Below are 6,034 nucleotides of genomic sequence, written 5' to 3' on the forward strand. Positions count from 1 at the left end.
GGAGTAGGCGGGTCTGTGCAAACACGGTCTGTTCCTGAAGTCTTTCCCCCAGCTCATCACTAGGTGTGAGGGGGGAGCTCACTCAGACCCTGCTTACACTAACATATTTTAAAACGCCTCATTGTCCCTACCTCTGCTGGGCTTTCTGGCTGCTCTAAAGTAGCTCAGATGAGGTGGCCGAGTGGTTAAGGTGATGGACTGCTAATCCATTGTGCTCTGCACGCGTGGGTTCGAATCCCATCCTCATCGGCTGTGTTTAATCTTCTTCCCTTCCCTTCCAAACACCCCTCTCCCCCCTTTGGTGCAGTGACAAACCCATGTTGCTTCCTGCAACCAAAAACCTTCCCAAGGTGTCAGACTTGTCTCCGGGATCCCTGCTTGAAATAAAACCAATTGAAATATGAGATTTCTAAAAAAGTTCAGGAGTCTAGTTTTTATCTCCAAAGGTAACATACTCAGAACCTCCTCCAAACATCCTGGGACTTCCCCCCACATTATTAAAATGACTCATCCACAGCGAGCCCATGACAGTGAAATACAGCCAGAGTGTCTAAGTCAAGCTATTCTGAAGCAGGCAAGGGAAACATTTTTCTCTGTGCTTCCCTTGGAGAGATTTGTTTGCCTAGGAAAACAAAATCCCCCAAATTGAAAATTTTCTGCTGAAAATCCAGTCCTGCTCTGTTCTGGCACTTTGATTTGAATGTATTGTTGTTCTTCTCTTCTGGTTTCTGAATTATTTCAGGTTTTGGTTGGCAAAAAAAATCAGTTTTCAATTTCTAAGCACAAAGGGAAAAAATATATTGAAAATATCTACATTATACACATACATCTCATCCCTGGGGAATTAAGAAATGAAATGCTCCCAGCCCCAGTTATGAAGAGAAAAGAGAAGGCAGAGGGAGAGATGAGCAGAGCTTTTTATTTAATACGGAAATTTCCAACATGCTGTAAAATCCAGAAGCCGATTCACACACAAAAACCTAGCAAGAAAAACTCCCCGAAGAAGTCAGAATCACCTGCTCCTGGGGGGAAGGTGGGGGTTGTGGAATGGGATTGAAGAGCACTGTGTAGAGGAGAGGCTGTGGGTCGTGAATGAGGGGCAGAGTGCAGAGAAGGGGGCTGTGGGTTGGGACTGAGGGGCACTGGGAATAGCAGGGTTCTGGTTGGGTGTGTTTTCCCTCTGTGCTGCCCCAGCCGTGCGCAGACAGCTGGCATGGCAAACCTCGAGCTAACCGCCCAATGACCACAAGATCTGTTAAGGAACAAAGGCACCCAGCAAGGTTTAGTGTCAACAAAGCACGGTACTAGTATCCCGTACATTCTATCAGACCACTAGTACAGGTATTTCCGTAACAATGGACCAGCTCAGTGAAAGACGGGACTTTCCGTTCCTCCCTAGGCCAGACAGAGACAATCCCTCTGAGATAAATCTTTATACCCCGATACAAACAAGTTGGAGACCCATACTAGATCTCAGAGCGCTCAACAAGTTTGTCAAGGCTCAAAAGTTCAAGATGGTCATCTTATCGCTGATCATTCCAGCATTGGAACAGGGAGACTGGTTTTCAGCCTTCGACCTCCGGGATGCCAATTTTCACATCTCAATCCTACCCGCTCACGGACAATTGCTCAGATTCACTCTGGGACACAACCACTCCCAATACAGAGTGCTCACCTTTGGGCTGTCGGCGGCCCCGAGAGTATTTTCCAAGGTTCTCTCAGGGGTAGCTGCTCATTTACACTCTCAAGGGATAATGATTTACCCATACCTGGACGATTGTCTCCTCGGAGCCCGATCTCTCCAGGCGTCTCGCTAAGTCACTGATATGGCGATACATTTGTTTATGGAACTGGCTCTACCCTTCCTAGCAGCACGCGATTAACGGCCCTGCACATTTGCGTTGATGCAGCCCCAAGAGTTCACTTCCTGACTCCAAACTGATTCGCGACGGACCGGCAGACGTCTGCTCTAGAGGAGATCCCAGCAATTACAGACCGGTAAGTCTAATGTCGGTACCGGACAAATTAGTCGAAACAATAGTTAAGAATAAAATTGTCAGACACATAGAAAAACAAACTGTTGAGCAATAGTCAACATGGTTTCTTTAATGGGAAATCGTGTCTTACTAATCTATGAGAGTTCTTTGAAGGGGTCAGCAAACATGTGGACAAGGGGGATCCAGTGAACATAGTGTACTTAGAGTTCCAGAAAGGCTTTGACAAGGTCCCTCTCCAAAGGCTCTTATGTAAATTAAGCTGCCATGGGATAAAAGGGAAGGTCCTTTCATGGATTGAGAACTGGTTAAAAGACCGGGAACAAAGGGTAGGAATTAATGGTAAATTCTCAGAACAGAGAGGGGTAACTAGTGGTATTCCCCAAGGATCAGTCCTTGGACCTATCCTATTCAACCTATTTATAAATGAACTGGAGAAAGGTGTAAACAGTGAGGTGGCAAAGTTTGCAGACGATACTAAACTGCTCAAGATAGTTAAGACCAAAGCAGACTGTGATGAACTTCAAAAAGATCTCACAAAACTAAATGACTGGGCAACAAAATGGCAAATGAAATTTAATGTAGATAAATGTAAAGTAATGCACATTGGAGAAAATAACCCCAACTATACATACAATATGATGGGGGCTAAGTTAGCTACAACGAGTCAGGAAAAAGATCTTGGAGTCATCGTGGACAGTGCTCTGAAGGTGTCCGCGCAGTGTGCAGAGGCGGTCAAAAAAGCAAACAGGATGTTAGGGATCATTAAAAAGGGGATAGAGAATAAGACTGAGAATATATTATTGCCCTTATATAAATCGATGGTACGCCCACATCTCGAATACTGCGTACAGATGTCGTCTCCTCATCTAAAAAAAGATATACTGGCATTAGAAAAGGTTCAGAAAAGGGCAACTAAAATGATTAGGGGTTTGGAACGGGTCCCATATGAGGAGAGATTAAAGTGGCTAGGACTCTTCATCTTAGAAAAGAGGAGACTAAGGGGGGATATGATAGAGGTATATAAAATCATGAGTGATGTGGAGAAAGTGGATAAGGAAAAGTTATTTACTTATTCCCATAATACAAGAACTAGGGGTCACCAAATGAAATTAATAGGCAGCAGGTTTAAAACAAATACAAGGAAGTTCTTCTTCACGCAGCGCACAATCAACTTGTGGAACTCCTTACCTGAGGAGGTTGTGAAGGCTAGGACTATAACAGCGTTGAAAAGAGAACTGGATAAATTCATAGAGGTTAAGTCCATTAATGGCTATTAGCCAGGATGGGTAAGGAATGGTGTCCCTAGCCTCTGTTTGTCAGAGGATGGAGATGGATGGCAGGAGAGAGATCACTTGATCATTGCCTGTTGGTCCACTCCCTCTGGGGCACCTGGCATTGGCCACGGTCGGTAGACAGGATACTGGGCTAGATGGACCTTTGGTCTGACCCAGTACGGCCGTTCTTATGTCTGGAGTCACCAGCTTCCACACTGCAATCGCCATGTGCTTCCCCACCGAGAGGGCAGCTCTCATTTGGGTGTCCTTGCGCCTCAGTGCTGGGGCGAGCTCCGCAAACAGTTCCAGGAAGGTGGCTTTCCTCATCCAAAAATTCTGTAGCCACTGCTTGTCATCCCAGACCTGCATGATGATACGATCCCACCACTCAGTGCTTGTTTCACAAGCCCCAAAGCGATGGTCCACCAAGTGCAGCTCTTCCAGGAATGCCAAAAGTAATCTAACGTTGCTCCTATCCATGGCAGACAGCACGTCAGGCAACTGTGAATTCTCTTGAGTTAGGAGCTTCACGATTAACGGCACTGCCATTCAGGATGTGTTAATGACAGTTAGCGGAGCATTGGAGAGCAGTGCGGGATCCAGCCTTTCACACAGAGATGACAGGGCCAACAGCAAACAAGGGCCATTGAAAAATCCCATGAAACAAAGTGTTGGGGAGGAGCCAGTTGTCATGGTACATGTAGGTATGAATGATATAGGGAGGGATAGGAGAGAGGTCCTGGAAGGCAAATTTAGGCTGCTAAGTAAGAGATTGAAGACCAGGGACACCATGGTTGCATTGTCTGAAATGCTTCCAGTTCCACCCGGAAGTAATGTTGATTTCTGCTCATTTATAAACAGGCCTAAGGCCCGACAGGTGGCCAGTGCTATGTCCATGCAGCATCCAACCTCATCTTGCGAACAGCCTTTGATCAGGCAATCATCGCGGTACGGATAGATGTGAACGCTTCGACATCTCGGGTAAGAAGCAATCGCTGCTTTGTAAATACCCTTGGGGCCGCTGACAGGCCAAAGGGAAGCACAGTGGACTGACAGTTGTGTCAGACCACCACAAATCGGAGATATCTCCTGTGTCCACAGAAAATAGAAATGTGGAAATAAGCATCCCTTTAAGTCGAGGGCGGCATACTAGTCTCCTGGATCCAGGGAGGGAATGATGGAGGCCAGGGAGATCATGTGGAATCTCAATTTCTTGAAATATTTGTTGAGGTGACACAGGTCCAGGATGGGCCACAGGCCCCCTTTGGCTTTTGGGATTAGGAAATATCAGGGGTAAAAATCCTTCTCCCTCAAATCCTGAGGGACCTCTTCCACCGCCCCCACACGCGGGAGGGTTTCCACCCTCCCGGACAAGAATTTGCTCTGAGAAGGGTCCCTGAAGAGGGATGGGGTTGGGGGGTTGGGAGGGAGGGATGGAGCAAAAACTGCAGATGTACCCCAACAGTCGCAGTGCTGAGTCCCCAAAGGTCTGATGTTATGTGGGACCACGCTGTGCAAAAAGAAAACAGGTGCTCCAAAAACAAAAGGAAGGATCCTGGATAAAGTCTGGTAAGCCGCCCTCGAGCGCCTCCTCAAAAGGCCCATCTGGACCCTCCAGGGTATCTACTTGAGCTCAACTGACAGGCTGAGGTAGAAAACGGGTTGGTGATGCGTATAGCCCTTCCCTGCCTCAGGGCCCCCCAAAAACCTTGGAGGCTGAGGTGGCCTAAAATGCTTCCTGGAGTCTGGAGGCATGATGGCCGCTGGAGCTGCCGGGAGGGGGGCCTTAGCTACCGTCTTGCCCTCCTCCAGAGAACTCCTGCCTCCATTCCTGCAGAGGGGAGTCTCTGAATTGGGTCGAGTCCCACAAATTAAAGTCAGACTTCCCCAGCAAGGCCTGCTGGTGCAAGATATGGAACTGGAGGCTGCCCGTAAAATAAACTTTCCTCCCGCATGAATCCACTCTCTTGGCCTCCTTATTTTTTGGGGTGGCGCTGGGCTGTCCCTGCCTATATCTCTCGTTGGCCGCCAACACCACCCTTGACCCGGGAGGGGGATGGGGTCTGCCAAAGGGCCTTTAGTTCTTCCACCTTCAGCCCCAAGTTCCTGGCGACCCGCTGCAGGAGCTGCAGATGAACCCCGAAATTCTCCGGTAGGAGCGGCTTCGAGGGACCTGCCACCGCCTCCTCTGGAGGGGGACGACGATGACGAGGAGGAGGCCAGCACCATTGGAGGGACCGGTACTTCCTCCTCAGTCTGACCCGCTTCCGTCTGGGCCATTTCGGCAACCTCGGTGCTGGGATCAGTGCCGTAATCAGTATCCAGTCATGGGCGGGGTAGGGCCATGGACCGCATCTCGGACATGACTGAGTACGGTCCCTGGGAAGGGGCCCCTGGTGCAGGGGGAAACCCCCATGGGTGCCAATGCATGGGCCAGTAACCCAGTGGCCAAGGAGCAGCCGCAACACCAGTGCTGAAGTCTGGTGCATGCATCAGGTACCGATACTTCTTCTGTAATACAAAGAATTCCACCTCGGATCCTCACCTGAATACCATGGGGGAGCCATGCCCATCTCTGCCTCCAGACTGACCTGGGGGCTTGGTGACCAATGCCAGGTCAGGGACCGCTGCAGTAGGGCCATGCAGCATTTACCCTGGAAAGGTGCCAGTCCAGCTAAGGAGCTCTCTGTTCTTTGCACCCTTCTGCCCCCGGTAGCCATGGCCAGTCTGATCCCTTGGGGAGTGGGTGGTATCAGGAGGGTC

General features: G+C 49.2%; 1 protein-coding gene and 1 non-coding gene across 18 annotated transcripts in view; both read left to right on the forward strand.

Moving 5' to 3' along the window:
* The window catches only part of LOC103306853 (zinc finger protein 436-like), a 495,746-nt gene that overhangs the window by 226,143 nt on the left and 263,569 nt on the right, over positions 1–6,034 (forward strand). The window lies entirely within an intron of this gene.
* TRNAS-GCU (transfer RNA serine (anticodon GCU)) lies at positions 168–249 on the forward strand. The gene has a single exon. It is a non-coding gene; the product is annotated as a tRNA-Ser (tRNA).

The sequence above is a fragment of the Chrysemys picta genome, chromosome 16 (assembly GCF_011386835.1).
Source record: "Chrysemys picta bellii isolate R12L10 chromosome 16, ASM1138683v2, whole genome shotgun sequence".
NCBI lineage: Eukaryota > Metazoa > Chordata > Testudines > Emydidae > Chrysemys > Chrysemys picta.